Below are 24,451 nucleotides of genomic sequence, written 5' to 3' on the forward strand. Positions count from 1 at the left end.
CTTAATACAAGTCTTTGTATAGATTCCACCATAGCACTAGCTGTACCATAGAAAAATCCCACTCCAGCAAAAAGTACAACAAGTCCACTGGCCGAAGACCTATCCAAACTGCAGAGACGGCCAATTCCTGCAGATTGGAACCCCATCCCATTTATTTCCAGTTTAAAAGACAATGCTTTCAATGTTGTTAGGGACTACGTGCATATATTCCCATCATGGGAAGATTATTGTGAAGACAAACACCATTTTCACATCTTCCTGTCCAACTTACGTGTAAGTGCTATTATTCATGGTTATTATTTTCCTATTTTCTGCTGATTGAATACATGAATGATTTACATTACATTGTTGTAACTAGGCGAGGGTCAATCTGGATAGTCATAACGAGCAAAGCTTGCTTGTGCTTTTCAAGGAAGCATTGCAGCAGTATCGGTGTTACCTGAGGAAATCACACTTTGATGGCAAGTCTATAAACGAATTTCCGATGAAGTCTCCTGTGCTAAATTTAGAAGACATTGAATGGAAAACCTTTTTATGCACTGGTCTCGTTCCCAGGATGAGGTACTGTCTATGAAATCACATGACAATTTGAACTTCTACTTTTCCGCATGTGCCTTACGAATCTTTTTTGCAGGAAATCTGCTCGAAGAAGAATTCCGATTTGACAAGAACGACAGGATATCGCAAATATGCTGCCCGCTGCTTTGCTCTTGTTAGTACCTGTTGTCCTGTATCACTATACTTGCATACATACCTGGTTCATTATGTGACAGCAGTATGCATGATAGCTTGCTTATCAATTATTCGCTCCAAATTATCTGATCTGTATGAATGGTTACATTAGTGTAGAATATATCCAATGCCAATGTTTTTTTAGCTCTGCATTGTTCTTGTAAGTACATGCTGTCCTTTATCAGTGTACTTATAATGACAAGTAGTTGTTCATGTACCATCACTCTGCAGCTTATTTTCCTTTGCCCTCCATTTTCTACACATCAGATCTATATTTACTTGCATACATACCTGGTTCATTATGTGACAGCAGTATGCATGATAGCTTGCTTATCAATTATTCGCTCCAAATTATCTGATCTGTATGAATGGTTACATTAGTGTAGAATATATCCAATGCCAATGTTTTTTTTGCTCTGCATTGTTCTTGTAAGTACATGCTGTCCTTTATCAGTGTACTTATAATGACAGGTAGTTGTTCATGTACCATCACTCTGCAGCTTATTTTCCTTTGCCCTCCATTTTCTACACATCAGATCTATATTTACTCTTACCATAAGGTTGGTACTGAAGAAGTTTAGCTGTGCATTGCTCTTGGCGGTACCTTTTGCCTGTATCGTTGCACTTACATTTATAGCTACTTGGTTATGTAGCATCACTCTTCATCTTATCTTAAATATTCTCCATTTTTTCGTATATTATCACATCTATATTCACTCTTAACAAAATGTAGAATAAAGGCAATGCTTTTGAAGAAGATTCTGTGGTAAACTTCTTGAATTGCCCCCCATCAGCATGGACAAGGCCTTTATAGAGCCTGTCTTCACCAATAATGTAAGTTTGTCCATCTCAAGCCTTCAAACTTTGTTGTATATATTTGGTTAGGCATGACTGCAACAACTGTTTATTTTTGGTGTTTGCATCAAATTGCTTGTTTAAAGTTTATTATGTAGTTCATAAACAAAAGTTTGTCCTTTCTCAATTTAAGTTTTCAGTTGTGCAACCAACTTCCTTCTTCATACCATGTAAATTAAACTATACAGAGCAAGTGATCTTCTTTTGCACTGCATGTATGCTTCTGTTCTTCATCCGAAATCCAGTGGTGTGGTGAACCTACCCACCATAGCACAATGTCATATTCTGCAATGTCTTAACTATGAACAATGTCATATCATTCTACTATTATTTAAACCGTCTCTTTATTTGCCAATCTGAAATGGTATAAATTGACAGCACACTAACCATTGATACTTATGAGTTCTTGATCTGTAATCCAGTGGTGTCGTGAAGCTGCCCACTCCTTCACAATGTCATTTCCTGCCATGTCTTGACCTGAACAATACCATATTGTGTTAATGCAAATTTAAACTGTGTCACTTTATTCGTCAGTAAGAAATGTGATGAATTGTCAGCATTGATACTTTTATGTGCAAAACCTGTCATCTGTATGCTTGTTTATCTTTCAGAGTGAGGAAGATATAAGTGTTGAACAAGCGCAGTCTCATCATCTTGCTCAGTTGCTTGCGCTGCAGCTCCCCAGCAGGGCTAACCTTTCTTGAACTCTATTGAAGTGCTGTCGGTTTTGTATATTATTTTGTCGGCGTGTTTATTTGCACTGGTGGCGATCTTTGATGCCCAGTGTATGTAATCTGCTGTCTGCTTGTGCTTTATTATCATAGTGGCGAACTTTGATGCCAAGTGGATGTAATATGCCATAATTTCTTTATTGTATAGTATAGGTTTTTTCTTATTCACGATGCTGCAGTTATTTTACTGTATATATATCCTGTCTTCACAGTAAACCAGCCAAACCATAAAATTACGGTACATAATCGGGCCGTCATGCAATCACAATGTAGGTTGGGCCTGAAACGTGCCGATCAGCTCACGGGCAGGCAGCAGCCCGAAATGAACCCCGACCCATGATTGTGCGAATCAAATCACGGGCTTTTAATAGGCCAAAAAATTGTCTTGGTCCTTGTTTGGCCCAATCAGATATCGGCTGCGAGCAGGCCGGATGCAAACCGGGCCGTAGTTAGGCCCAACTATATGACGGGCTTTTAACAGGCTGAAATTAATATAGGGCCGAAATGTTAAACAGGCCCTTAACAGGCCAAAACTAATATCAGGCCGAATTACTAAGTGGGCCTTTAGCAAGTGGGCCCAAAAGCGTAGTGTCCAGTTGACGGGCCGAATCCGATATGGGCCATAATTAGGTCCAAAACCTCTTAAAGGGCCAGACCTGATCTGGCCGTAATTTGGCCCAGAACGTGGTAGGCTTTTAACGGGCCGGATCTCATATGGGCCACTATTAGGCCCGGAGCGTGGCAGGCCATTAATAGACCGGATCAAATATGGGCCGGCATTTGGCCCAAAACATGGCATCTAGTTAACGGGCCGGCCTACTAGGGTCCTCAAAATCTTGTGGGCCTACAGCTGGGCCGGCTCATTAATGTCGGCGAAATCTCGTGGGCCTTTAGCTGGGCCGACCCATTATGATCCGCAAGAATTTTGTGGGCCTTTACCTGGGCCAGCCTATTATGGCACACGAAAATCTTGTGGGCCTTTACCTGGGCTGGCCCATTATGGCCCGTGAAATCTTGTGGGCCTTTAGCTGGGCCAGCCCATTATGGTCCGCAAAATCTCGTGGGCCTTTAGCTGGGCCGACCCATTATGGTCCGCAAAATCTTGTGGGCCTTTAGGTGGGCCGGCCCATTTAAACTTGTTGGGCCGTGCCACGTGTCGACGTATCATAGGCGCATTCTGTCCAGTGAGTGGATGACATCTGTCCCGACGATGAGCCGACACGTGTTTCCTCTAGCCAATGATGGTTTTACACGTGGAAAATCCCCATTAGTCGGGGCTATTAACGGGTTATCGGATCCAAACCTGACCCGATAGCTTAACGGCGTTCCGTTACGGTGGATGTCACGTGTTGGTCACCCTTGATGAAAGCACTTCTGTGACGCGCGATTTATCGTCATGGAAGTGGACACTTCCGTGATGATAATTTTGGTAATGTCATGGAACACTTCTACGACAGCACAGGTATGACTATCTTGATTCTGTCATAAATTTGTCATGGATGTACATGCATGACAAAAAAGCGAGCTACTGTGACAAACACGTATCATCACAGAAGTGTATTTTTTTGTAGTGAAAGCGCATGAAGAAACTCCATGCTGATGGGCTTTTGGAATCACTTGATGCTTGCAAACCATGCCTCATGGGCAAGGTGACTAAGACTCCGTTCTCCGGAACAATGGAGCGAGCAACAGACTTATTGGAAATAATACATACTGATGTATGTGGTCCAATAAGTGTTGAGGCTCGCGACGGGTATCGTTATTTTCTGACCTTCACAGATTATTTAAGCAGATATGGGTATATCTACCTGATGAAACATAAGTCTGAAACATTTGAAAAGTTCAAAGAATTTTAGAGTGAAGTAGAAAATTGTCGTAACAAGAAAATTAAGTTTCTACGATCTGATCGTGGAGGTGAATATTTTAGTTACGAGTTTGGTCTTCATTTGAAACAATGTTGAATAGTTTCACAACTCACGCCACCTGGAACACCACAGCGTAATGGTGTGTCCGAACGTCATAATCGTACTTTATTAGATATGGTGCGATCTATGATGTCTCTTACTGATTTACCGCTATCGTTTTGGGGTTATGCTTTAGAGACGGCTGCATTCATGTTAAATAGGGCACCATCTAAATCCGTTGAGACGACACCATATGAACTGTGGTTTGGCAAGAAACCAAAGTTGTTGTTTCTTAAAGTTTGGGGCTGCGATGCTTATGTGAAAAATCTTCAACCTGATAAGCTCGAACCCAAATCGGAGAAATGTGTCTTCATAGGATACCCAAAGGAGATTGTTGGGTACACCTTCAATCACAGATCCGAAGGCAAGATATTCGTTGCTAAGAATGGATCCTTTCTAGAGAAGGAGTTTCTCTTGAAAGAAGCGAGTGGGAGGAAAGTAGAACTTGATGAGGTAATTGTACCTTCTCCCTTATTGGAAAGTATTTCATCACAGAAATCAGTTCCAGTGATTCCTAAACCAATTAGTGAGGAAGCTAATGATGATGATCATGAAACTTCTGATCAAGTTACTACCGAACCCCATAGGTCAACCAGAGTAAGATCTGCACCAGAGTGGTACGGTAATCCTGTTTTGGAGGTCATGTTACTTGACCATGATGAACCTATGAACTATGAGGAAGCGATGATGAGCCCAGATTCCATGAAATGGCTTGAGGCCATGACATCTAAGATGGGATCTGTCGGTGTCAAAACCGGCGGATCTCGGGTAGGGGGTCCCGAACTGTGCGTCTAGGCTGGATGGTAACAGGAGACAAGGGACACGAAGTTTTACCCAGGTTTGGGCCCTCTTGATGGAGGTAAAACCCTACGTCCTGCTTGATTGATATTGATGATATGGGTGTTACAAGAGTAGATCTACCACGAGATCAGAGAGGCTAAACCCTAGAAGCTAGCCTATGGTATGATTGTATGTTGTGATTGTTGTCCTACGGACTAAAACCCTTCGGTTTATATAGACACCGGAGAGGGTTAGGGTTACACAAGGTCAGTTACAAAGGAGGAGATATCCATATACGTATTGCCTAGCTTGCCTTCTACGCCAAGTAGAGTCCCATCCGGACACGAGATGAAGTCTTCAATCTTGTATCTTCATAGTCTAACAGTCCGGCCAATGGAGATAGTCCGGCTGTCCGGAGACCCCCTAATTCAGGACTCCCACAGTAGCCCCCGAACCAGGCTTCAATGACAACGAGTCCGGCGCGCAGTATTATCTCCGGCATTGCAAGGCGGGTTCCTCTTCAAATTCTGTGTACCTGTCGAAATAATGTTCGGTTCCGTTCGTACTTCTTGGCTTCTACGCCCAATAATGGCCACCTTCCACGTGTCGAGCGAATGTGAAGAGCCAGGGTGTTTTCACATTTACCCCTAGCTATGTAAATGAGACGCCTATTTAAAAAGACGAGGATTCAGATCCAAATCACATCATCCTCCCCTGCCGAGTCTTCATCGGAGCGTGCCCGACAGAGATCCATTCCACCATGGCCGGTCGACGCAGCTCCCCCTCTCGCACCCCTAGTTCCAAGCCTAGAGATTGGGAGAGATGTTCCATCCCACATAGCAAATTGGTGATGCTTCAGTCCAAGGGATTCCTTCCCCAGCGTACCTGGTCCCGGTTCGAGCCGGGATTGCCACCTATAATGGCGGAGAGCAAGCAGAGAGCCGTCCCAATCCCTCCAAGGGAGAGTGGGTATGCCTTGTCCCTTATCTGGTAAGAGGGCTCGGATTCCCAATCCATCCGTTTCTCCGGGGGCTTTTGGAGTTCTATGGCCTCCAGCTACACAACCTTACGCCTGCCTCCCTGCTGCATATCGCGGGATTCGTAGCCCTTTGTGAGTTATTTTTGGGCTGTGAGGCTCATTTCACTTTGTGGAAGAAGCTGTTCTGCCTTGTGCCCCGTTCTAAGAAGGGATCAATATATCAAGTGGGCGGAGCCGAAGTGTGGCGTATTGCTGGGACCGGATACCTATCCGGGACCCCGAAGAAGACGTCCGAAGACTGGCCTTCAGAATGGTTTTATATAGAAGATGTCCCCCTTCCAGACCCTATTGGGATCGGCCTTCCTGAGTTTGACAACGCCCCTTTGAAGAAGCGCCAGAGTTGGCGTCCACGAAGCCCCCTGGAGGAAGATGATCGGGACATTCTTTATCTGATGAGCCGGATAAGCTCTTTAGCTCGATCCAGATTGACCATGATCGAGGTCATGGCTATATGCATTATGCGGGGGGTGCAGCCGCTCCAGTATAGAGGCCACCCCATGTGGGACTTCAACGGGGAGGATGACGCCACCCGCCACGGCCGCAAAGGGCTGGGATCGGCTACGGACTTAACAAATATCTTGCCCACTTTGTACAAGGGAGAAGAGGAGGAGTTCCTTCGTGTCAACCCGCAGGGCGGATTCTCCATGTACAATCCTCCGAGCTGGGTAAGCGGAGATTTTTTCTCGCCCATCCGTTTCGTATTCCCGTAGTTTAAGTATTCACTCTAGCAATTTCATTGCAGGAGATGCGCCAGGAAGTAAAGGAGATAACCAGCCCTCCTCCACAGCCCGAGGACCCTGGTCGATCCCTTGACCCGGCCTCCCAGGAGGATCCGGACATATCTGTGGAGCTGATCGACGGGGTATTTTACCAAGGGAGTAACGACAATACCTTGGTGGCCATTACGGCTGATTACCCTGGGCTAGTTCCAGCCTCACAGGTGACTGAGATCGAAGTCCCAGCATTTAACAAGGGATCCGTCCTTGTGCTCTTTTTTATTGCCGTATAACAGCCGTGTTTTGCAGGGGAGGTCCTCGGGGCAGAAGGCCGAGCCTGTGGCTACTAGCCAACAAGGGGCCGCTGGGCCAGGCAGGCTGAAAAGATCCGCAGTCCGGATCAAGGCACCGGCGCAGCGGTATAGCGCGCCATCTTTATTGCAAGACATTATTTACAGATGCATATTAACGCCCAAGCCTTCTTTTCAGGAGAAAGAGCGCTCGCCAGACTATACCCGGAGAGGCTACCAACCGCGCCTCCACAAGCCAGGCTCCAAGGCCGGACTCGGGGGTGGGAACGAGTACAAGGCGTGCACCGAGTGCTCCTCGGACAGAGGATACAGATAGACTGTCCGCCACCCATTCCGAGGTGGAAAGTGCCATGAACCATAGGCGTCGCCGGACTGTTCTTCGTGACGCTTGTTTCTCCCAAGAGGCTTTGGATGCCTTCAAATCGGGAGATGCACACCTCCATGCCGCTCAAAATGGTCTAGCCAAAGCCACGGAGCAGTATCTAAAAGACATACGGGTGAGAAAATTTGATGATTATATATATCAGTAGCCCCTGAGACTTGAAACAGTTAGGATAACTGATTTAAGGATCATTTTTTATGTAGGTTCTTACAGAAAAGAATACTCAACTGTCCCAGGAGCTGGAAGAGTGCAAAGCCCAACTTCAGGCCGCACTGTCCGCCGCAGTGGAGCCCAAAGAGACCCCCGCTGGTAACATATCCGTCAAATCATAAGTATCATATTAGAGTGCGGCTTTATATTCAAATCTGACGATAAAATTGCAAATGACGCTGGAGTGAATTCGGATAAGTAGCAGATCATACGCTAGCTAAAGGCTGGTGAGAGCGTGCTAACGAGGGTGAGGCAGGAGAAGAATGATCTTCAAGATGCCAACACCAAGCTGGGCGTGGAACTAAAAGATGTTCGTGCCCAACTGTCGGACTCTGTTAAGGAGAATCGGCGGCTTCGACACGGCATATTTAGTAAGTGCTTGAATGAACTTTGAAAAAGAGTTCGGCGAGGAAGCTGGCTGACAGAGTTATGTTTGTAGGTATGCTAACAGAACATCCTGCCGAGGAGATGCCTAGTTCGGTGGGTGATCTTCTTCCCGAGCTCGCACAGTTGCACGAACGAGTTCGGCAGGTGATGCGAGGAAATGCCCAGGCCTTGTGGCCGTCTGTCTCCATGCCCGAAGGCCTTCGAGAGCTTGTAGAAAAGCTGAAGGGAGCATGGAGGTGTTTCCGATTATGGAAGATATCGGCCTGCCGTCAGGGCGCCAAGGAGGCTTGGGCAATGGTGAAGACACGGTACACGAAGGCTGACCCGAACCACATGGCCGAAGTCGGACCTGTGGGGCCTGACGGCAAGGAGATCCCTGTGAATTTAGTGTATGGCCAAGTAGAATTGGCTGCAAAGTATTCCCAACATGACTGTAGACTAGACAGCCTATTAGATGGCATTGAGGAGGAATCCAACTAGTCAAATTGACTATGTAATTTTAAAGTGACATGTATGATGTCTTCTAGCTGGATTGTAGATCGTTTGTCATGGCGGACCTTTTCGCTTCAACCTCGGGACCCGACAGTCCGGAGTGTATCCGAATACCCTCGCGGTTATGTAAGAACCGGGGCATGTGTGGAGACCAGGCGTCTGGGTCATTAGTGCTTTATTAGACAAGTGCCCAACTAGTTATGTTATATTACATGGGTAGTAAGAAACATCTTCCAGAGAGAATAGTTCCGTTAAGGGTTCCTTTCCCTGGGTAGGCATGCCCTAAAGTGCATGTCCGGCCTGTGATGAGAGGCACAGAAAAAACATCTGGGGGCAGATATGGATAATAAATAAAAGTCATCTTTTGTTCACCGACCGAATATTCTCTTAAGAACGCTAGCTTTCGGCTTCACCCAATCTGAGGTACACGTCCGGCTGACCCGGCGGTAACAATCGCAGAGGTGCTCCCCTTATGCCCTAGCCGAATTAACGGGAACGTAGGGCATAAATACAAGAGCCAGGCAACCCAGCTTGGCCAAAACTTAAGTCATATCGATGCATATAATGGTGAAAAAAAGGTACATGCGGAAGTATAACGCATGTGTTGGGCGTGATGCCTAGGTAAATAATTTAAGCTTCTGTGAAAGAAGCCCCCAGGTGTAGAGAGTGCGGCTAGCACATCTGTTATGTACAAGTGAGGCACAAGGTGACCCTTGAAGGCCTAGAGGAATAAAAGAAAGAAATGGAAACAAGATAGATGACGCATATGCAGAAAATGGACAAAGGAAGGGGACTAACATAAAGTCCGGTGCTAGGCGTAGAATCTTCAGAGCCTGGCAGCGTTCCATGGTTTCGGCTCGAGTCGACTAGTCGATGCATCCCGCAGTCGGTACGCTCCGCCGGTCAGAACTTGGTCGATGATGAAGGGACCTTCCCATTTGGGCTCTAGCTTGTTCTTTTTCTTATCCGGCAGCCGGAGAACTAGTTCTCCAATGTTATAAGTTTTGGCTCGTACTTCTCTGCTTTGGTATCTGCGAGCCTGTTGCTGGTAAAATGCGGAACGGGCTTTGGCTATGTCGCGCTCTTCCTCCAAGGTGTCCAAACAGTCCTGCCGATCGAGCTCGGCTTCTCTTTCTTCGTACATGCGCACTCGAGGTGACTCATGAATTATGTCACAGGGCAAGACTGCCTCTGCGCCGTACACCATGAAAAATGGTGTGTATCCGGTACTACAATTCGGCGTGGTCCACAGCCCCCAGAGTAAGGAGGCGAGCTCCTCTACCCAGTGCATGTCAGACTCTGTTAAGGAGCGCACTAGTCTGGGTTTAATGCCGCTCATTATAAGACCATTTGCTCGTTCTACTTGACCGTTGGTTTGTGGGTGGTAGACTGAAGCATAATCGATCTTGATGCCCATTTTGCTGCACCAGAGTTTTACCTCGTCGGCCATGAAGTTCCTGCTGTTATCAGTGATGATGCTGTGGGGGACGCCGTAGCGATGTACAACCCCGGATATGAAATCTATCACCGGTCCGGATTCGGCTGTTTTAACCGGTTTGGCCTCTATCCATTTGGTGAATTTATCCACCATGACCAATAAGTATTTTTTCTTGTGGGTTCCACCTTTAAGGGGTCCAACCATGTCAAGCCCCCAGACCGCAAAGGGCCATGTAATGGGGATTGTTCGGAGGGCGGTGGGTGGCATATGGCTTTGATTTGCAAAGAGCTGGCAACCGGCGCAACGCTGGACTAAGTCCTGTGCGTCTGCACGGGCCGTTGGCCTATAGAATCCTGTACGAAAGGCCTTGCTCACAAGAGCCGGGCTGCGGCGTGATGACTGCCGAGTCCGGCATGAATTTCTGCCAAAAGGTTCCGTCCTTCCTCTTCGGAGATGCACCGTTGAAGGACTCCGATAGCGCTTTTTTTGTACAATTCTCCCTCGTGGACCCTGTAGGCCTTTGATCGCCGCACTATGCAGCGTGCCTCATTTTGGTCCTCCAGGAGTTCCTGTCTAGTTAAGTAGGCCAGGAATGGTTCTGTCCACGGGGCAATAATGGCCATTATTTCGTGGGCTGATTGTGTTATTTCGGTGGCGGAGCCTCCGATTGTGTTAGAGAGTTCGGTATCGGGTATTTTGGCCAGGTCCGGACTGTTGTTACTGGTGTCCCCTTCCCATGATACGGATGGCTTGAAAAGCCTTTCCAGAAAAATGTTGGGAGGGACCGCGTCGCGTTTGGTGCCAATGCGGGCGAGGATATCCGCCGCCTGATTGTTTTCCCGGGCCACATGGTGAAATTCGAGCCCTTCAAACCGAGCTGACATTTTTAGGACGGCATTGCGATAAGCGTCCATTTTTGGATCCTTGGCATCAAAGTCTCCATTTATTTGGGATATCACGAGGTTTGAATCCCCGCGCACCTCTAGGCGCTGAATGCCCATGGATACTACCATCCGGAGACCATGTAGAAGGGCCTCATATTCGGCTGCGTTGTTGGAGTCCGTATACATTATCTGTAATACATATTGAATGGTGTCTCCTGTTGGGGATGTCAAAATGACGCCAGCCCCCAGACCAGCCAACATTTTGGAGCCGTCGAAGTGCATGATCCAGTTTGAATATGTGCTGTACTCTTTGGGGAGTTCGGCTTCCGTCCATTCAGCGACGAAGTCAGCCAAAACTTGCGATTTAATAGCTCACCGTGGCTTGTAAGTTATGTCGAACGGGAGGAGCTCAATGGCCCATTTGGCAATTTGGCCCGTCGCGTCGCAGTTGTTTATAATATCGTTAAGTGGTACTTTCAAGGCCACCGTTATCGAACACTCTTGAAAGCAGTGTCGCAGCTTCCAGGATGCCATGAATACCGCATACACTATCTTTTGATAATGCGGGTACCGTGATTTGCATGGAGTAAGGACAGTTGTAACATCCCAAAATTTTAAATTTTGGAATGTTATATTAAATAGATAGATTTGATTGATTGTTTGATTGATTGTGTGAAATTGAGTGAAATTCGAAACCTTTTTGAAAGTTAAATGAGAGGGAATGAAAGGACTTTCCCAAACTTTCATTTATCATCTTCGTGAATTTAAATTCTTTTCAAATAAAAAACCCTAGAGAGAAGATGACATGACTTCTTCCATTTATTTAAATGACAAGGGGTGTTGAAAATATTTGAATTTCATTTGGAAAATATTTCCAATTCTGAAACTTTATGCAACCCAATGATTTTCACGAGAGGAGATAAAATGACTTCTTCAAATTATATGAAATATGAGTTGGGAGTTTCAAAGGATCAAATTCAAAGTCTTTTGGAATTATTTTTCAATTTGGAGTTATTTGGATTTTATTCAAATTATTTTTCTCCAAAAATAAAATATACAGGAAATAGGGTAACATGATTCCCTACATCAGAAAATTGGAGATAAATAAATTTGAAATCATTTTGGTATTTTTAAAATGATTTTTATTGGATTTTATTAGACCAGTAGCACTCTTTAAATTATCTGAATTTGTGTGGATTTTATTTGGCATTATAAAAATGTCCATGTTGTAGAAAATCTTTTTCTGAAAATTTTGATATATTATATGCATATTTAATATTTTTGTTTATTTTTCCTTTTATTATTTTGTTGTGTGTGAAAAAAACTTGCTTCTCGCCGACTAGGCCGGCCCAGCTCCATCCGGGCCAGGCTAAAGCCCAGCCCAACCGCGCGCCGCCTCCGTCTTCGAGCTCGGGACAGAGTCCCGAGCGGTTCCGCCTCGCCGCCACCGTGTCCAAGCCGGGCACGCCGCCGCCTCCTTTGCCCCTGCCCCAAGCAGCGTCGCCCCGGCCTTTAAAAGCCGAGGTCTGACCGCCCCGCCCGCTCCTCCTTCCTGCCGCGCCGCCGCCCTTGCCCGCATCTCGCGCCGCCGCCACAGATCACCGCACCACCGCCGCCGCAGCCGCCCCCTTACCGCGCCGCCGCCCGCTAGCGCCGCCGCCTGCTGCACCGCGCCGCACCCTCGTCACTGCACCGCATCGCCGCCCGCTGTCGCCTACTGCCGTGCCGGAGCCGCCGTCTCGCCTTGCCCCGCTCGCCGGAGAACACCGCCACCGCCGCCACCGGTTTTCCCCTCCCGAACCGGTATATCCCGAGAAAAACCGATCCGATTTTTCTTTTAAATTCGATTTTCTTAAAACCCTAGACTAGATCTGTTTTTTTGGGTTTTATTAAATAGCAAACGCCCACTGTTTAGATCTGATAAACGAACGTTCATTATTTACTCTTTTCTTTTTCTGTTAGTTTAGTCAGGGACCTATCCGTGATTAGTTTCTTTACCGTTTAGCCCCTGCTTTTCAAACCTTCGTAACTTTTCACTCGTTTGCCCAAATCCAACGAAACCAATGCTCACGTCTTCGTTACGATCTCCTCTATCCAGTAATCCAACTCAAACATGTTTTTGAAATTTTAAAAGTTGAATTACATTAGATTTGAATTCAAACTTTGTTTGATCATAACTTGAGTTTCGTAGCTCCGTTTCAGTTGATTCTTTTTGCAAATCGAAGCTCTTGACCTAAACTTTCTGTTAAGGCCAAATTCACATAATTTTGGTACGGTTAGAAACTGTTTTATGTTGCAAGAGTTATTTGCTTGGTTTTGAAGTTTTCTGAACCGTCTTCTTCGATCTTTCTGATCTTTTGAGTGATTGCTTATGTGTGGTTACTATTGCTTGCTTACGATAGATTGACTGAAGTGTGACGAGTAGATCTATCAAGAGTGTTGAGTGCGAATCATCTTCATCAACATTGCAGGCAAGTTCACACTTTGATCATATCCCTTTCATACCCAGTTTTTATGCATTAGTTTCACCCTCAAACATTGCATGAGTAGGATTGATAACATGTGGGTATTGGGAAGTAGTTGATGAGGTAGTACCTATTACCTGTTTATTATCAAACCCTTGGGAGTTACTATTACATTATGCTTACATTGCCATGCTATGCTCGTAGACATGGATTGGGTTTTGAGAGTATTCATGACAGATGTGAGATTGTTAATTAATGGTTTACTTAAGGTGGCAACATAAACACACATCTGGGTGGATTGAGGCACCTGTTTATTCCAGGATTGCCTATTTAGGCACCTGGGTAGACCAGGATTGCCTGTTTTTTTATGGACCGCCACCCAGGCTCGAAGGGATCATGAGATTTTTCATACTAGAAACTTCCGTGTGCAGCCACAAGCTATTATGGGCTCTAGCATAGTTGATTAAGTGGTGCGAACTCGTACAGGGTAGACTAGCAGATGTAGGGGAAAGTAGGTGTAACGGTCTATCCATCGTAAGGTGCTAGCGCTTCTGAAAGACTATGTCTCGGTCATCCGCTTCTCAAACACCGTGTAGTGCGAGAAATCCAACGGAGGCGATCGAGTCTTGTGGGGAAAAGTGTGCAAACCTCTGCAGAGTGTATAAACTAATCATGATTAGCCGTGTCCCCGGTTTTGGACGTCTTGAGTATCTAGTACCTGGATTATCATGTGAATCTCATCACGTTACTTTAAATGAATATTGTTGGGTTTTAATGATGAGGCTTAATTGGGATTGAGAATGCTGTCAACCATTCTCAATGTTTAACAACCACCATGATAGTTAAATAAAATTTATTCCTTTGCAGTAGGGAAAAATTGGCTTCGTAACTTAGACATGTGATTGCCTCCATCGCCTCTGTTTGGATTTCGCTATTTGGATTGAGGTAATAGTATTTACGTTACTTAGACATGTGATTTACCTCTGTTATAAATCCACGAGTACTGTGTGTGTCAGCATACCGATCCAGGGATGACACTTAAGCACAGAGACTTGATCCATTCGGGTCGGGTCGCTACAAGGTGGTATCAGAGCACATGTTGACTGTAGAATGTGACCCTAGAAATTGGCAAGTCCATAGCAAAGATTTTTCTCTACAACTTCCCCTTTCAAAAAGATCTTTTACCTCTCTTCTCTTCTAAGCTTATTCAAAAATTCCCTTTTAGTGAGACCATACCCCTTTTCCCTTTTGACCACACGAAGATTCGACTGATGAGACCACTCCAAGAAGTACAAGATATCGGACAACTATGACCACTTCGGAATGAAGAGTATTTTCCGTGCATCTCAATAATGGAAACTACAACGGTTGAAGACCGAAGACAAGTAGAATTTGAAGGCTCTGAAGAATTCCCAGATTTGTATGACCTAGGAAGGCTACCCTTATGGAACTTGGCAGACTATGGAAGTTGTCAATACCCGAGATCAAGGTGTATCGGAGAAAGACTGAAACAAGGAGCATGAGAACTCGAAGTTTTGTCAAAGAAAACCCTAAGGCAGGAGATATCAACTATGGAATGATAGCTCATGGGAATGACAAGAGCAGAAACATGGTTATCCATGATGTCATCGCCCGCTGATGCTATTGTCACCGTGCTGAGTTAAGGATGCATTTCTTCAGAATGGATTTGATGGAAGAAGGCTGATGGAGCACCTATTAGTAAGATGAAGTTTTAACCTTAGCCGGTGTATTGCCAGGATCTGGAGTGTTACATCAAGAAGATAAGATGGAGCTACAAGAAGCCGTATTTTGACAAGGAGCATTTCGTGAAGAACTTAGGACCCAGAAGTTGAAGTAGCCAAGCTGGAGGAGCTACAACCTCGAGATACCGGAGATTTGTCAGGAACTGAAGGACAATATGACCATGGTTCATGCGAAGGATGTTGAAACCAGAAGTTTGGAACACAACTCCAGAATATAAAAGTACGTCACGAGAGACTTCGTGTCAACAGAGTTGATCTGACAAAAGAACTTGAGAAAGACAAGCATGATCGGAAGAAGCCATTGGAGGCATGAACAAGACTCGTAGAGTTAGACGACCTTGATGATTTATTGACCTTTAGAAGACCAAACCCCTGTCCTATACCTACGTTAGATGTGATGATTGTGAGCTGTCATTTGTTTGATGTTTTTCGACAGCCACAACAAAAATCTGTCTTTTCAAAACTGTTGTTTGCATTGTATGTATCCCTCTCTATCTCTCTTATCTCACCCCAAACCCATGGACCCAATAGAGGATGAATGAAGATGAGCTTATATTTTCTGGACCGATCAGTCAATTGGAGACGGACCAATGGATTCAGAACATGGAGGATCACATGGAGAATAACCCTATAGTTGGACATGATATGACCCATCATGCTCTACAGTGCTTTGAAAGAGGTGATGCTACTTGGTGGAGGATGTACCAAACCACGAATGGATGGCAATGAGTAACCACTTGGAGAGAATTTAAGTTGACTCTGCCAAAGTCTCGGTTTGTGTCCCAGAAGTTGAAGCCTTATGGAAAGGATATGAAGAAACCTTGTGCATGCAAGATTTGTGGAGAAATAGGACACACCCATAAAGAACACAAGGATGAATGCCCTAATTGTGAAGGAAGTCACCCAGTTGAAGAATGCCTAGCTAGGCAGATTAATTGTTTCTTGTGTGAAGGGACTACCCACTATCCTACTCAGTGTCACATTTACCCCATGGTACGAAGAACCGTACATCAGAAGAAAGAAGTAAAGAAAGGATCCCTTATGGAAATTTTAGAAGAACCCGTGATGAAGGAAGATGTTGGGGACACACCCAAAGAAGAACCAATTAAACCCTGCACCAAGTCATGCTATTCATGTGGAGAAGAAGGACACATCTCCCAAAATTGTTTGAACGGGGATCTAGTAGAATTCCCGACAGAGGAAGTAGAATATGACCCGCAGGAAATAGAAGCCCTGATTGGAATGGAAAAGTCCAGGAAGAGAAACCGATTGGAGCCCAGGAGGGACCTGAGTCATATCACCTGTTACAGGTGCAAGGAGTCAGGGCACTACCACAACAGTTGCCCAAGAAGGAAACCTCGAGACTTGTCAGAAGTAATATGTTTTAGTTGTAATGGAGCAGGGCACTTTGCCAGAGAATGCCCCAAGGAGAAGGAAACTTGTGCTAGATAGTTGAGTTTGCAACAAAAGTAATGGAGTAGTAGAAGTGAGAACATTTTCTTTTATATTGAGGTGTTGAGTTGAGACATGTAATGGAAAAGCGAGAGATTGTAATCATTTGAGAATGAATAAATTTAGCATCATTGGTACTGATATGGATTTTATGAGTTGTTACTCTATGAAGAAGGATTTTGACCATTTTTGAGGATATGAGAAATATGGTCTATGGAAGATTTGTGCATTTTAAGGGTGGTAGTACCCTGTAAGAACCGTTGACCCATGGAAAAGATAAGGATACTCCACTGAGTGGATTTCGGACAAAATGAATATGAGTTTTGTCTCGATATGTGTGATACCCCAAGAGTGTGTGGGATGAAGTTGGAGACCGTTAGTTGTTTGGACCAAATGTGATCAAGGAGTCAAAAGAGAATGTTAAGTTGATTTGAGATAGACTGAAGGTAGCTTAGTCCAGGAAGAGGAGATATGCAGACTCAAAAACTCAAGGAGGTAATCTATGAGATTGGAGACAGAGCATTTTTCGTCCCCTCTGCGAGGAGTTAAAAGAATTGGAGTTAAGGGAAAGGGATCATAAGATTATTCATGCTAGAAACTTCTGTGTGCAGCCACAAGCTATTATGGGCTCTAGCATAGTTGATTAAGTCGTGTGAACTCTTACAGGGTAGACTAGCAGATGTAGGGGAAAGTAGGTGTAACGGTCTATCCATCGTAAGGTGCTAGCGCTTCTGAAAGACTATGTCTCGGTCATCCGTTTCTCAAACACCGTGTAGTGCGAGAAATCCAACAGAGGCGATCGAGTCTTGTGGGGAAAAGTGCGCAAACCTCTGCAGAGTGTATAAACTAATCATGATTAGCCGTGTCCCCGGTTATGGACGTCTTGAGTATCTAGTACCTGGATTATCATGTGAATCTCATCACGTTACTTTAAATGAATATTGTTGGGTTTTAATGATGATGCTTAATTGGGATTGAGAATGCTGTCAACCATTCTCAATGTTTAACAACCACCATGATAGTTAAATAAAATTTATTCCTTTGCAGTAGGGAAAAATTGGCTTTTCGCAAAAACCTTATAACCATAGAGCTTTTCCACCAGCCATATATGCATGTAGTGATAGCCATTGTTCATCATTTCTCTCTATGGTGTGAATTTGCCAGTACATTCAATGTACTGACCCTTTGTGGCTGCAATGTCTCATGTTGCAGGATTTTCTTACGACGAGTAAGTGATACGTTAGGGTTACGATTTCTACACTCAACTTTGCCGTTGGTGTTGATGGGAATCCACAACCTTGTTGTTACTTCCGCTATTTGGATTGAGGTAATAGTATTTACGTTACTTAGACATGTGATTTACCTCTGTTATAAATCCTCGAGTACTGTGTGTGTCAGCATACCGATCCAGGGATGACACTTAAGCACAGAGACTTGATCCATTCGGGTCAGGTCGCTACAACAGTGGACACGTAGTAAACCGGCTTTTGAAGGGGAAATTTGTGTCCGTCCACTTCTCGCTCAACGACAAGCACTGCGCTTACTACTTGATGAGTTGCCGCAATGTATAATAGCATTGGTTCGCCAATGTTTGGCGCGGCCAGGACTGGGTTTGTTGCCAATATGGCCTTTATTTCGTTGTGTCCGGCCGTGGCGGCGTTCGTCCACTCGAAGTGTTCGGTGCGCCAGAGGAGGCGATAAAGGGGTAATGCCTTTTCTCCCAGGAGGGAGATAAAGCGGCTTAGAGCTGCCATGCATCCAGTTAATTTTTGTGTTTGTTTGAGGTCTGTTGGGGTAGCCAACTGTGACAATGCTCGAATTTTGGCCGGATTGGCTTCAATACCTCTACTGGAGACAATGAATCCCAGGAGCTTTCCTGCTGGTACGCCGAAAACGCATTTTTCTGGATTGAGCTTGATGTCATATGTTTGGAGGTTGTCGAATGTGAGCCTCAAGTCGTCTACTAGAGTTTCGACATGCTTGGTTTAACGACCACATCATCCATGTATGCCTCCACTGTTTTGCCGATCTGGTTTGCCAGGCATGTCTGAATCATGCGCTGATATGTTGCACCGGCGTTTTTTAGCCCGAAGGGCATTGTGTTGAAGCAGAATGGGCCGTATGGTGTGATGAATGCTGTTGCGGCTTGGTCTGGCTCTGCCATTTTGACTTGATGGTACCCGGAGTATGCGTTGAGGAAACACAACGAATCGTGTCCTGTGATAGCATCGATGATTTGATCGATGCGGGGGAGGGGGAAGGGATCCTTTGGGCAGGCCTTATTGAGGTCCTTAAAATCGACGCACAAGAGCCAGGATTTGTCCTTCTTTGGTACCATCACCAGGTTTGCTAGCCAGTCTGGATGTTTTATGTCTCTGATGAATCCGGCCTCCAATAGCTTGGCTAGTTCCTCTCCCATGGCTTGTCTTTTAGGCTCGGAGAAACATCGAAGAGCCTGTTTGACTGGCTTGAATCCTTTTAGGATATTCAGGCTGTGTTCGGCCAGCCTGCGTGGGATTCCTGGCATGTCTGAAGGGTGCCAGGCAAAAATGTCCCAGTTCTCACGTAGGAATTCTCGCAGTGCGGCGTTGACATCAGGGTTTAATTGTGCCCCGATGGAAGCTGTTTTTGTAGGGTCTGTTGGATGGACTTAGAATTTGACTATTTCGTCTGCCGGTTTAAAGGAGGTGGACTTGGATCTTTTATAGAGTATCACGTCGTCCCTGTTCACCGTGGAGCGCAGCGCAGTTAGTTCTTCGGCCGCTAGGGCTTCGGATAGTGCCTCAAGGGCCAGTGCAGCTGTCTTATTTTCGGCGCGGAGTGCTATGTCCGGATCACTAACAAGAGTGATGATTTCGTTGGGCCCGGGCATTTTCAGCTTCATGTACCTGTAGTGGGGTATGGCTTGGAAGATTGTAAATGCCTCCTGCCCTAATAGAGCGTGGTATCCGCTGCTGAACGGGGCCACTTGGAATGTAATTTCTTCGGACCTGTAATTATTCGGCGTGCCGAATACCACGTCTAGTGTGATTTTTCCAGCGTAGCGCGCTTCCCGACTGGGAATGATTCCTCTAAAGGTTGTGCTGCTTTGCTTAATGTGGCTCCAGTCTATTTCCATCTTTTGAAGAGTTTCCTCATAAAGAGGTTTAATCCGCTGCCGCCGTCCATGAGTACCTTGGTGAGTCGAAAGCCGTCCACGATTGGACTGAGGACCAGTGCGGCTGGTACTCGGGCTATTCGGAATTTAGGTTCGTCACTGGCATTGAAGGTAATAGCCGTGTCGCTCCAAGGATTTGTTTCTGCTATGTGGCAGATTTTGGACGTGCTGCGGAGTGTTCGCTTCCGTCTATTATTTGACATGAAGGTCTCAAAGACCGTTAAGACCGCATTGTTGTCCTCGGGGTGGTGCTCTGTGGTTTTTGGGAGGAGTAGATCCTCACCACTTTTGGCTACCTGCCGGAGTATCCAACATGCTCTAAGGCTGCGCGTTGGTGTCGCATCCGCTGTACTATGAATTTTGCAGGGTCTGTTGAGTCATCCCTCCAGTACGGTTCCTTGCCCCGTAGAGGGCTTTTGCTTTTTGGTAGTTAACCCAGGTGTATTGTGATAGTGCACCCTTTTATTTCGGACTGGGTTTGTATTAAGGGTCGGATTATCCCAAAATATTATTTTGGTTTTCCAGGCGCTTTCCATCGCACAGTACTTTCGTACTATGGACACCAAGTCGGCAAAGCGTGTAATTTTGCGACGACTTATGGCATTGAGGATTCCCTTGTCCGTGCAATTATTGCAGAAGAATGAGATTGCGTCTTCCTCGCGGTAGTCCTTTATCCTATTCTTGACCAGGAGGAATCTGGCCTAGTAATGGTGTACTGTTTCTTCGGGCTCTTGCCTAATTTGGAATAGATCGCGTATGTTTGGGTGGGTGGGTGGAATTGAATCCGAATCCTCACCCAATCTGAGGCTCAAAGGCCAAGGAGTTTCCGAACTTGAAAGTTTGGATTCTTGGATGCTTTCCGGTAAATCTAGCCCGCTGCCTGATTCTGGGTTCAGGCTTTGAGTGACATCCTCCCCTCCGCGGGTATCCGGCTTTGAGGGATCGAGAATCCGGACGTCGCTAGTCCTTAAGATGGATGAAGGGTTGCCGCATTGTTCTTCCACCACTGCAACGTGATGGGTGACCTGGGGAGAGTTAATTTCTCTCAGATCGGGTTGAGGCCTAATCTGACCGTAGTCTATAGCGACTCCCAGGGCGGCGATGCGATCCAAGAGCTCGTTCAGGGAAGAGAGCTCCATTGGATCTAACTGCTCAGCGAGTTCCGAGTTGACGTGAAGATTGCTTTCAATGACCCAAGAAGTCATCGTTGGCGCGGCGGCCGAACAGGAGGTCATAAGAAAACCACCTAGCCGGAGAGTTTGGCCGATAGCCAGGGCTCCCTCAGCGATAGTGTCGTCTTTAAAGACGGGACGAGACATCCTTCTTGGTGGCGATGGCACAGCGGAACTCTCAATGAAAGCACCAATGTCGGTGTCAAAACCGGCGGATCTCGGGTAGGGGGTCCCGAACTGTGCGTCTAGGCCGGATGGTAACAGGAGACAAGGGACACGAAGTTTTACCCAGGTTCGGGCCCTCTTGATGGAGGTAAAACCCTACGTCCTGCTTGATTGATATTGATGATATGGGTGTTGCAAGAGTAGATCTACCACGAGATCAGAGAGGCTAAACCCTAGAAGCTAGCCTATGGTATGATTGTATGTTGTGATTGTTGTCCTACGGACTAAAACCCTTCGGTTTATATAGACACCGGAGAGGGTTAGGATTACACAAGGTCGGTTATAAAGGAGGAGATATCCATATACGTATTTCCTAGCTTGCCTTCCACGCCAAGTAGAGTCCCATCCGGACACGAGACGAAGTCTTCAATCTTGTATCTTCATAGTCTAACAGTCCGGCCAATGGAGATAGTCCGGCTGTCCGGAGACCCCCTAATCCAGGACTCCCACAGGATCCATGTATGAGAACAAAGTATGGACTTTGGTTGACTTGCCCGATGATCGGCAAGCCATAGAGAATAAATGGATCTTCAAGAAGAAGATTGACGCTGATGGTAATGTTACTGCCTACAAAGATCGACTTGTTGCGAAAGGTTTTCGACAAGTTCAAGGAGTTGACTGCGATGAGACCTTCTCACCCGTAGCGATGCTTAAGTCTGTCTGAATCATGTTAGCAATTGCCGCATTTTATCAATATGAAATTTGGTAAATGGATTTCAAAACTGCATTTCTTAATGGATATATTAAAGAAGAGTTGTATATGATGCAACTAGAAGGTTTTGTCAATCCAAAAGTTGCTAACAAAGTGTGCAAGCTCCAACGATCCATTTATGGACTGGTGCAAGCCTCTCGGAGTTGGAATATACGCTTTGATAGTGTGATCAAAGCATATGGTTTTATACAGACTTTTGGAGAAGCCTGTATTTACAAGAAAGTGAGTGGGAGCTCTGTAGCATTTCTGATATTATATGTGGATGACATATTGTTGATTCGAAATGATATGAAATTTCTGAATAGCATAAAAGGATACTTGAATAAGAATTTTTCTATGGAAGACCTCGGTGAAGCTGTTTATATATTGGGCATCAAGATCTATAGAGATAGATCAAGACGCTTAATTGGACTTTCACAAAGCACATAACTTGATAAAGTTTTGAAGAAGTTCAAAATGGATCAAGCAAAGAAAGGGTTCTTGCCTGTGTTAGAAGGTGTGAAGTTGAGTCAGACTCAATGCCCGACCACTGCAGAAGATAGAGAGAAAATGAAAGTCATTCCCTATGCCTCAGCATAGGTTCTATCATGTATGCAATGTTGTGTACCAGACCTAATGTGTGTCTTGCTATTAGTTTAGCAGGGAGGTACCAAAGTAATCCTGGAGTGGATCATAGGACAGCGGTCAAGAACATCCTGAAATACCTGAAAAGGACTAATGATATGTTTCTCGTTTATGGAGGTGACAAAGAGATCGTCGTAAACGGTTACGTCGATGCAAGTTTTGACACTGCTCCGTATGACTCTAAGTCACAAACCGGATACGTATTTATATTGAATGGTGGAGCTGTCAGTTGGTGTAGTTCCAAGCAAAGCGTCGTGGTAGGATCTACGTGTGAAGAGGAGTACATAGCTGCTTCGGAAGGAGCAAAAGAAGGAGTATGGATGAAGGAGTTCATATCCGATCTATGTGTCATACCTAGTGCATCGGGTCCAATGAAAATCTTTTATGACAATACTGGTACAATTTCCTTGGCAAAGGAATCTAGATTTCACAAGAGAACCAAGTACATCAAGAGACGCCTCAATTCCATCCGCGGTCAAGTCAAGGAGGGAGACATAGAGATTTGCAAAATACATACGGATCTGAATGTTGCAGACCCGTTGACTAAGCCTCTCTCATGAGCAAAACATGATTAGCACCAAGACTCCATGGGTGTTAGAATCATTACTATGTAATCTATGAAGGAAATATGCCCTAGAGGCAATAATAAAGTTATTATTTATTTCCTTATTTCATGATAAATATTTATTACTCATGCTAGAATTGTATTAACTGGAAACATAATACATGTGTGAATACATAGACAAACATAGTGTCACTAATATGCCTCTACTTGACTAGCTCGTTAATCAAAGATGGTTATGTTTCCTAACCATAGACATGAGTTGTGATTTGATAAATGGGATCACATCAGTAGGAGAATCATGTGATTGACTTGACCCATTCCGTTAGCTTAGCACTTGATCATTTTAGTTTACTGCTATTGCTTTCTTCATGACTTATACATGTTCCTATGAGTATGAGATTATGCAACTCCCGATTACCGGAAGAACACTTTGTGTGCTACCAAACGTCACAATGTAACTGGGTGATTATAAAGGTGCTCTACAAGTGTCTCTGATTGTACTTGTTGAGTTGGCATAGATCGAGATTAGGATTTGTCACTCCGATTGTCGGAGAGGTATCTCTGGGCCCTCTCGGTAATGCACATCACTATAAGCCTTGCAAGCAATGTGACTAATGAGTTAGTTGCGGGATGATGCATTACAGAATGAGTAAAGAGACTTGCCGGTAACGAGATTGAACTAGGTATTGAGATACCGACGATCGAATCTCGGGCAAGTAACATACCGATGACAAAGGGGACAACATATGTTGTTATGCGGTTTGACCGATAAAACATCTTCGTAGAATATGTAGGAGCCAATATGAACATCCAGGTTCCGCTATTGGTTATTGACCGGAGACATGTCTCGGTCATGTCTACATAGTTCTCGAACCCGTAGGGTCCGCATGCTTAACATTCGGTGACGATCGGTATTATGAGTTTATGTGATTTGATGTACTGAAGGTAGTTCGGAGTCCCGGATGAGATCGGGGACATGACGAGGAGTCTCAAAATGGTCGATACATAAAGATCGATATATTGGACAACTATATTCGGACATCGGAAAGGTTTCGAGTGATTCGGGTATTTTTCGGAGTACTAGGGAGTTATGGGAATACGGGGAGGAAGTATTGGGCCTCATGGGCCAAGTGGTGGAAGAGAGGAGGCAGGGCGTGCGCCCCCCCTAGCCCAAACCGAATTGGACTAGGGGGCCAGCCCCCCTTTCCTCCTTTCCTCCCTCTCCTTCCTTCTCCCCTTCCCCCTTCTTTTCCTCCTCCTAGTAGGAGTAGGAAATGGGAGTCCTACTCCTACTAGGAGGAGGACTCCTCCTCCTGGCGCGCCCTAGGAGGGTCGGTCGGCCTCCCCCCTTGCTCATTTATATATGGGGCAGGGGGCACCCTAGGACACACAAGT

The sequence above is a fragment of the Triticum urartu genome, chromosome 4A (genome assembly GCF_056163025.1).
Source record: "Triticum urartu cultivar PI428250 chromosome 4A, HENAU_Tu73, whole genome shotgun sequence".
NCBI classification, from domain to species: domain Eukaryota; kingdom Viridiplantae; phylum Streptophyta; class Magnoliopsida; order Poales; family Poaceae; genus Triticum; species Triticum urartu.